The sequence below is a fragment of the Hyperoodon ampullatus genome (genome assembly GCF_949752795.1).
Source record: "Hyperoodon ampullatus genome assembly, chromosome: 7".
Classification (NCBI taxonomy): Eukaryota; Metazoa; Chordata; class Mammalia; order Artiodactyla; family Ziphiidae; genus Hyperoodon; species Hyperoodon ampullatus.
This window is the reverse complement of record NC_136920.1, coordinates 42,367,234-42,377,205: the sequence shown is the minus strand read 5'-3', so window position 1 is coordinate 42,377,205 and position 9,972 is coordinate 42,367,234. Positions and strand designations below refer to the sequence as shown.

Sequence of the window (9,972 nt, the reverse complement as noted above, 5' to 3'; positions counted from 1 at the left end):
TACTCAGATGGCCATTATTTATTATTAAGTATAGATCAGTAAAGAAAACTGGCAAAGGAAGTTTTTGGGGGAATGAGAGGGGGGATGATAGAATATGCCTTATCTTTTGCAAGTGCTGCATGAAGGCCCAGCATGTTGTCCACAAAGCCTCCTAGTGTAGCTTGAGGAGGCCCCGTGGACCACGGATGTCTTGGCAGCTCTTCCTGGGAGGTCTTTTCAATGTATGAGATGGAAAGAATGAGCCCCATGTAACTGCAGAGTTACCTCCATCACAGCCAAGAACATTCACCTTCTATAGAGTAAAGGTTCCCCTGGCTTCTTCCTTTGCCAAGACTTAAGACATGCGGTAGATGGAGATGAAAACATTTAGTAGTCAGCTCCCTTAAAGAATGTCGAAAATACACACCAGGGATCTTTGTCCAAAAGTAAATAATTATTGTTTGGCAAATGTTTAAAACAGTGGATGGAATTATACATAAATCTTGTTCTCTCCTTACCAACGACTACTTGCCTGCTTTAACTTGTAGGTGTGTTGTTGTTTGTTTCTGTTTGAATCTGGTTTCATAATGAAAGTACTCAATAAAATTACCTTTTAAGAAATGTGTGCTGGCTGTAGCAGCCACCACCTGGAGCCTCCAGGACCCTCCACCTCGCTGCCCCCGCCTAGCCTGCCCTGCCATGCCGTCGGAGAAAACCTTCAAACAGCACCGAACCTTCGAACAAAGAGTAGAAGATGGCCTACTTACCTGAGAGAAGCATCCTACCAAAATCCCGGTAATAATAGAACGATACAAAGGTGAGAAGCAGCTTCCGGTCCTGGATAAAGCAAAGTTCTTGGTGCCTGATCATGTCAACGTGAGTGAGCTCATCAAGATAATTAGAAGGCGCTTACAGCTCAACGTTAATCAAGCCTTCTTCCTGTTAGTGAATGGACATAGCATGGTGAGTGTGTCCACACTGATTTGTGAAGTGTATGAAAGTGAGAAGGATGAAGATGGATTCCTGTGTATGGTATATGCCTCTCAGGAGACTTTTGGAAGGAAATTTCCTGTGTATGTTATATGCCTCTCAGGAGACTTTTGGAAGGAAATTTCCTGTGTAAGACTAAAAAAAAAAAATGTGTCTCTTCTCGAATTTTTTAAACCCTTACCAAGGAATAAAAAAGGGATGTTACCAACTGAAAAAAAAAAGAAAGAAAAGAAATGTATGCTAACAACCACCCCTTAAATATATTGCAGTTTCTATAACATTAAAGACTCCAAGAATTGAAAGGAATTTTAAAAGTCTACTGAGACTACCAGTGATTCTACACTGATTTCCAACTAAGTGATCAGCTACCGTCTACTTGAATACCTCCAGTGCCAGTCAGCTCACCACCACACAGAGATTTCAGTATACTTGCTGACAGCTCTGCTGGAAAATTCTGACTTATGTTATGCCAGGCTGGCTTCATGACTCTTTAATTTACTAGTCCTGGTTCCACTCTGTAGAGTCACAGAGAAAAAATGTAACATCTTTTTCAAATAACAGTCCTCCCAATATTGAGCTACTGTGGGCTCTGCTTTCCAGGTCAAAAACTCTTAGTTCTTTGGACTGTTCCTCATATAAAATAAATTCAAATCTCTTCTCCATCTGATTACCTGTACTCTAGAAGTACTCCAGCTTTCCTCTTAAATTGTGGTGTTCTCAATCAAAGGGAAAACTCAAAATGGAACTCAGTTTAGATTAAACTGTGCTTATTACATCCATTATTTTAGTTATTTTTTCCACCTTAATGAACCCTACAATCACACTAATGAGGCAGAAAGAGAAAAAGAGTAAGAACCTTGTGGAAAAAAGGATCTGGGATCATTCATCTTAGTCCCTACTCTTATTAGCTGTGTGAGCAAATTATTTCATCTCCCTGAGCTTAAAATTTCAATTTATAATATGGCAAAAATTAACCTTAAAAATTAATGGTGTACATAAACTTTACAGGCAAATGTATGCAAAGTCCCTAATAATGCTTGGCATATAATAGATACTCAATAAACTATAACCATTATAAATGTTGGTATTTTGGCAAGGCATGCCAATCGTTAATCTATATTTCATTTAGAATCACCTTAAAATCCTTAAGCACTTTTATGTCATATTTCACTAGTACAATTATTTTTATTGTGAAACCAGTGGCATACATTTACCTTTACCTATTTACTTTTATTTCTTTCAAATGTCCATCTATTATTTCAGAGTCACTTGAATTCCTTATGGATAACACTTCAAGAATCAAATATTTTAACTACCCTTCTCAACTTTGAACCATATAAAATTCTGGTCAGCATGACATTATTTAAAATATCAAGGACCTCCCTGGTGGCACAGTAATTAAAAATCCACCTGCTAATGAAGGGGACACAGGTTTGAGCCCTGGTCCAGCAAGATCCCACATGCCGCAGAGCAATGAAGCCCGTGAGCCACTGCTGAGCCTGCACTCTAGAGCCCACGAGCCACAACTACTGAGCCAGTGCACCTAGAGACTGTGCTCTGCAACAAGAGAAGCCACCACAATGAGAAGCCCACACACCACAACAAAGAGTAGCCCCTGCTTGCTGCAACTAGAGAAAGACCACGTGTAGCAATGAAGACCAAATGCAGCCATAAATAAATTAATAAATAAATAAATTTATAAAAAAATAAAATAAAATTTCATATTTGAATCACATGTCCTTGTTTAAAATGTTTTCCAAAACTGTAAGAACTTGTCTAAAAAAACAACATGACATTGTTTGAAGTGTAAAAAAACAAACATAAACTACACACACGCACACACAAAGTCAAATGAAGGGTCCTATGTCTCTAGAAATATCACCATTCAAATAAACATTGATCCTCTGAATCTAGCCCTTGGACATCCTATGAATTACTCTATTTATACTAAAGCATCCTCTAACTGTTCCACCTATTCACCTATTCAAAGCTGTCATAGGCAGGGGTCTCCAACCACCGGGCCGCACAGCAGGAGGTGAGCAGCAGGCTAGTGAGCGAAGCTTCGTCTGTATTTACAGCCACTCCCCATCGCTCGCATTACCACCTGAGCTTCACCTCCTGTCAGCATTACAGTGAGTTGTATAATTATTTATTTATATATTACAATGTAATAATAATAGAAATAAAGTGCACAATAAATGTAATGCACTTGAATCACCCCAAAACCATCCCCCCACCCTGGTGTGTGGAAAAATTGTCTTCCACGAAACTAGTCCCTGTTGGCAAAACGGTTTGGGACCACTGTTATAGGGGACTCCAACATCATGTTGAAATTTAGACATGTACAGTATGTACCTAACTCACCAAAGAAGGAAATGATTCTACCATGGATGATTTATTATTGGTGAACCCATAAGTCTAATAATAACCATTGTTTCCTTTTCCAAATACTTACAACATCTCCTTTTATTGAAACTTGTTAGTTCTTCATAATGATTTAACCTCTTAATCGTTAGCAAAGTTCCCTCATTATCATAAGTAATATTCTCTATTTTGGAGAACACTTGGCCTGATACTAATATAGCTATTCCTACTTTCTTTTGATTCATGTTTGCTTTTCATTAATTTACTTTTATATGCAGATTCATATTTAATTGGATGGGTATTTTTTTATCCAGTCTGATAATCTCTGCCTTAAATGTTACATTTAATAACATTTATATAACATTATATAACATTTAATAACATTAATAATAAATGTTACATTTAAAAGTGTTACATTTAAAAGTGCTTAACTGGGGCTTCCCTGGTGGCGCAGAGGTTGAGAGTCCGCCTGCCGATGCAGGGGACACGGGTTCGTGCCCTGGTCCGGGAAGATCCCACATGCCGCTTAGCGGCTGGGCCCGTGAGCCATGGCCGCTGAGCCTGCGCGTCCGGAGCCTGTGTTCCGCAACGGGAGAGGCCGCAGCAGTGAGAGGCCCGCGTATCGCAAAAAAAAAAAAAAAAAAAAGTGCTTAACTATACAATATATAGTTAAGGTAATTATCAATATGGTTGATTTCAATTTATAATACTGTTATTTGCTTTCTGTTATTGCATCTATTATTATCTATTTTCTGTCTTCTTTTGGATTAAGTGTATTTTTAAATTACATTTCATCTGTACTATTAGTTTATTAGCCATACATCCCTTTTTTTAAAGCAGGAGTTCTAGGGTTTATACCCTAAACTTATCAAATATTCTGCCACTTCACATATAATGTAAAAATGTTCATTTTCCCCCTCCTGTTCTTTGTGTTATTCTTGACACATAATTTAGTTCTACTTCTGTCATAAACCCTATGATATATTACTATATTTGCATTAAACAGTGAATTATTTTTTAAAGAAATAAAAAGAAAAATCCCTAATACTTACTGTTTCTATTTCTTTTTATTTTTTTTCTATAGATCTACTCTTCCATCTGATATTGTTTTACATTGGTCTGAAGAACTTCCTTTAATATTTTTTATAATGCAGATCTGCCAGCAATAGATTCTCTCAGGCTTGGTTATCTGAAAAAGTTTTCATTTTGCCTTCATTTTTGAAATACAGTTTCACTGGATATAGGTTTCTAGGTTGAATTTTTTTTCTTTAATCATTTTCAATATGTCTTTCTATTGTTTTCTGACTTCCTTGATTTTGGATAAAATCTGAGGACATTTTTATCTTTTTTTCTCCTCTATATAATTTGTCTTTGTTTGGTTTTCTGGAGTATACTCTGCTTGGAATTCACTGAAATTCATGGATTTGTGTATAAAATACTGTAAAAGTTCTCTTCAAATATGGAAATTTTTAAACTATTTTTTCTAAAATTTTTACTGTTCCCCTTCTCCTTAGATTTCAATTACATATTGGCAAAGGTAAATTCCTTGCTATTGTCCACCAGGTTACTGAAGTGCTCTTAAATTTTTTTCATTCTTTTTTCTCTCTATGCTGCACTTTGTAGGTTTTCTATTACAATGCTTTCCGGTTCAGCAATCTTTTCTTCAGTAGAATCTAATCTTCTATTAAGTCCATCCAGTAAATTTTTATTTCACAAGTCAGGAAGATGCAATGTTCTACCTGAATTCTCCCTTGCTACACAGTAGCCTGTAAATTGCCTCTAGGCAGAAAGCCAAAGTAATCACAGTGCACACCTCAGGTGTTCCCTTCTCTCAGTGGTCACAGCCTACATAGCCTCTTTCTGGTCCAATGTCTAAACATAACTGTTTCATGGATTTTGCCTAATGTGCTAGTTCTTCACAGTGGAATGGCAATTCCCAAATCAGTTTTTCCTTCATAGCCTGCAGCAAAAATCTCATCCTGTGTGATTCAGGGAAATGCTAAACTAGAGAATTTATATAGATACTTTAGATTTGTTTTTATATTTCTGAGCCATTATTTTACTTTCTAATAATTTATTAGGAGAATGATAACTAATTCATAGGAATTTTAAAAATGAGAAATCTCAACTGAAATTGGTATTTAATAGCCAGAAGACAAATTGCAGGCATATCATTTGAGAAGGAAAAATCTTAAATTAAGTCAGAATATTTTAAGTACCATTGATACAGGACACACAATGAGTAATACCATATATTGTTTAAGTTATCATGAATTCTTACTTGTATACCAAATAAATGGTTTTTGCCTATTTACCCAATTAAAACATTAAAATCAGGCATCAAAAAGATCATCCAATATTAGAAGAAAAGTATATCACCTTTTCCAACCCTCAAAATTTATAGCTTTGGAGAAGAGAGTCAGAGAAGTTAACTTTTTCATTCTCCTAAGGCAACATAGCTTATTATTGGAAGAGCTGATGTTACCTGATTCCCAGTTCCATGAGCCATACTCTTGCTGTTCCCTCCTCCCTCAGAATTCAGAGTGTACTGAAACATAGTGTTGTGAGACTAATCTATATAAAGATAAAAAATAGGAGGTTATCTTTACAAAAATTAGAATTATTTTTTCAATTATCCTCATGCTGCATTGTCTTTAAATTGTTAATTAAGCAAATACTAGATTAAATTCTACTACATATCATCCTTTATAGCCAATTATTGTTTTTGTAAAAATCAAACAGCCAAATTATAGTGCAAAAGAAGTGGGATCTTTAGCCTGTAGAGTATTATATTGAGTTAAAGTTTTAGAAAATAGTTATGATTTGAGCCCACGGAGATTTTTTTTTTTGAATTACATTCTTTATCAAGAATCCTAAGTCCTTATAAAATATCTTATCCCTTCAAGAGGTCCCGTAAGGTTTTATTTTTACACTAGTACTTAGCAAGCATTTAAGCAAATAATTCATCTGACTAAGTTGTTGATGCAGTTGAATTGAATCTTTGGTAAGCTTGTGTTTGATTAAATAATGACCCGAATGATGTTCAAACAATTCAGAATTAGCTGTCTTAAAAGAAGTTTATAATTCCCTTTACTTATTATTAAGCACTGTATTACCTCACTTGCTTGAAATATGGACCTTGAATTCAAAGAGAGGAGGTGCCATAGTAAGTGAAAGCTAAAATGTGACCCCAAGTTTCTGAACCCCAAACAGCTCCCCATTGGCTTTATCAATGTTCCATTTCAGTGTCTTCCTCTGGTCCAGCATTAACCAAACATGTTGAAATATGTGTTTGAGAAACAATACATTAGTTCAACTGAGTTACCAGTTGGAGAAAAAGAGTGTTAAACCCTGAGGAAACGAGTTTCCAGATATGTACCTTTTTTTGCATTTTGTTTTATTTTTTTTTAATTGGAGTACAGTTGCTTTACACTGCTGTGTCAATTTCTGCTGCATAACAATGTGAATCAGCCATACGTATATATATACCCCCTCTTTTTTGGATTTCCTTCCCATTTAGGTCACCACAAAGCACTGAGTAGAGTTCCTTGTGTTGTACAGCAGGTTCTCATTAGTTATTTATTTCATACATAGTAGTATATATATGTCAATCCCAATCTCCTAATTCATTCCACTCCCCCTCCCTCTTGGTATCCATATGTTTGTTCTCTACATCTGTGTCTCTATTTCTGCTTTGCAAGAAGATCATCTACACCATTTTTCTAGATTCCACATATATGTGTTAATATATGGTATTTGCTTTTCTCTTTCTGACTTACTTCAAAAGATACATGCACCCCAATGTTCATTGCAGCACTATTTACAACAGCCAAGACATGGAAGCCACCTAAATGTTCTTCAACAGAGGAATGGATAAAGAAGATGTGGTACATATATACAATGGAATATTACTCAGGAATAAAAAGGAACAAAATTGTGTCATTTGCAGAGATGTGGACGGACCTAGAGACTGTCATATAGAGTGAAGTAAGTCAGAAACAGATATATATTTATACATTTTGGTCAGCAGATAATTATTGAGTACCTACTACACACTAGAAATTATGCTAGGGAAGACATTAATGTACAGGCCATAGTGATAATTAACAATCTGTATTATCCCATCCATTTGTCTCTTTAGTTGTTGACTGCTTCCCCCACTCAACACCACCAGCAAACACTGAAATGGAAACTCCATCAACATTCCGTGTCTTGTTCATCATTGGATCACTAGCCACTTGACTGGTTCCTGCCATATAGTAGGCATTCAATCAATATTTGTTGCTTGTTTGAATGAATGACACTTCTCTACCCTCATGAGAGTTTGATGTTAGGGAGATATTTGGGGAAATTGATAGCAAATGACACGGTTCAAATGAAGGAGGAGCTGAAAATTTTCAGAATGTTTTTACTGTGATCTATCAGTATTTTATACCTCTGAATTTTCTGGTTTTCAGATCAGCATTTTAAAAATATTTATTTATATATATTTAATGTTGTATATTTTAGTGATTTTTCAATTTCTATTTATTTCACCTTACTCTCATAGCAAAAATATGGCAAAACAGATATAGAAATCTCATAACCTAAGAACTGGACAGGGAAGGAGGAAGAATCTACTGCTATTTGGATGGGGCAAGTCCCTTGGGCAATCTCTGCTCTTGCTTTGGGTCTACCTTAAAGCCAGATTCACCAGTGTGCTCCTCCTCAAAAAAAAAAATCCAAATTCAAAAGAATTGGTGAATAATATAGATAGTAGACAGATTCTTTGTGCAGAAGAATTCCAAATAACTTATACAGATGCTCTGCCCTCAGAAAGGTAGAGCATAATTCCCAGTGAGCTGAGCTACCCATAGAGACTTCCTTCCAAAGAGTTCAGGAAGGAAAAAGTAAGGAAAGAAGAACTTTACAGAATAGAAAACTGGCAGACACCACCTGAGGTAGGTGATCAAGTCAACACTGACAGAGGTAAGTCATATGTATAGCATGTACCCTTGATATGAAGTCATGAGGATGGCACTTTACTTGTGTGGTCCTCCTTGCAAAAACCCATACCCCCTCTCTAATCTTGAAAAAACATTAGACAACTCCAAATAGAGGGACATTTTACAAAATACCTGACCAGTAGTGCCTCAAAACTGTCACGATCACTAAAAACCAGAAAAGTCAGAGAAAGTGTCACAGTCAAGAGGAGCTTAAGGAGACAGAATAAGTAAATGTAATGTGGAGTCCTACATAGAATCCTGGAAGAGAAAAAATGACATAAGGTACAAACTAAGGAAATCTAAGTAAAGTATGGTCTTTTACTAATAATAATGCATCAAGATGGGTTCATTAATTGTGAAAAACTTATCTTGCTACTGTAAGATATTAGGGGAAATTTCATGTTAAGGTATATGGGAACTCTGTACTATGTTTCCAACTTTTCTGAAAATTTAAAGCTATTCTAAAATAAAATGTTTTCAAAGAAAGAAAGAAAAAAGAAGGGAGAGAGGGAGGAAGGAAGGAAGGGAGGGAGGGAGGAAGGGAGGAAGGGAGAAAGAAAGAAAGAAAGAAAGAAAGAAAGAAAGAAAGAAAGAAAGAAAGTGAGCCTTTATCTGAAGTCACAGGCCTGGTCTTAAGATATTTCTGCCAGATTACTCTGCAGTAGAAAGAAGATAACCATTTCTTTCTCTATCTTTCCAGCTCCCTGAGCAACTTCATCATCCCTGTAAATGACCCTCCAAAGACATCCTAGTCTCATCCTTGTCTCATCCTAGTATCTCTCTGTTGAACTTCAGAGATCTCCCCCTTTAATTCCCACTGGCCACCCACACATTACCCTATCAGACAGAAAATGCCTGCTGTAAATACCCCCAGCCTCCTGTTCTCCTACTTCTACTAACTGAACCCAACCTTTGCCACCATGGTGAATTCCTATTCCTTGTCGCTTCCTGTCATCCCAACTGATCAACTCTCTTCCTTACGCTGCACCTCTCAAGAACTTGCTTGGGCCCCAAGACCCATGATTATCTGCATACACCCTAAATGCACTTATGCCCTATGCATTCAGCAACCACTGCTTCCCCAGGCCCCCCAGTCAGCTGACCTTCCAGTCCTATTCCCAGAATGCTCAGGGCTGTCAGCAAAAAATCAAAGTACTCAGTTGACTGGCTCCAGAATAACAATATCCCATCCCTGCTGGATTCTAATGGAGTCCACTGATCCCTTTTCTTCACCCTAAATGTCCTTGTACCAAGTGCTCTCAACAGCTTTCCTGGACCTTTTTCACCTGGTTTGAATCCCTAGTTTACACCCTCCCTCCTTCGTTTCCTCAAATAGAAGTGCCTCCTGCCTGAGAAGATTGTGGCCACACACCTCTAAACTCTTCAGCTTCCTTTCCCTCCCGTGGCAGGAACGTCCCTCCTTACTTTCACCCCTCCTGCCTCCCTACCCTCACCCTGACAGCACATTCCCCTCTTTCCACCGTCTTCTCATCTTTCCCCAGGGAAAAACAGTCAGAGGTCTTTATACCCCACCCCCAATCATTGTCTAAAATCCCTCTCATTTCCCAGGGTACTTGTCTCCTTAATTCTCTTTCTCTCTCTTTCTCTCATGACTTTATTGTCTTCCATTGTTCCACTCTCCACTTCTCCCTGG

The 9,972-nt window shown here is 37.1% G+C and overlaps 1 pseudogene across 1 annotated transcript in view; it reads left to right on the top strand.

Moving 5' to 3' along the window:
- The first annotated feature begins 678 nt into the window (after positions 1 to 678).
- LOC307055564 (microtubule-associated protein 1 light chain 3 beta-like) overlaps positions 679 to 9,972 on the top strand; it is a 79,902-nt pseudogene continuing 70,608 nt past the window's right edge. Inside the window, exon 1 of the transcript in view lies at positions 679 to 1,098. The product of the transcript in view is annotated as a microtubule-associated protein 1 light chain 3 beta-like (transcript). The remainder of the gene's footprint in view (positions 1,099 to 9,972) is intronic.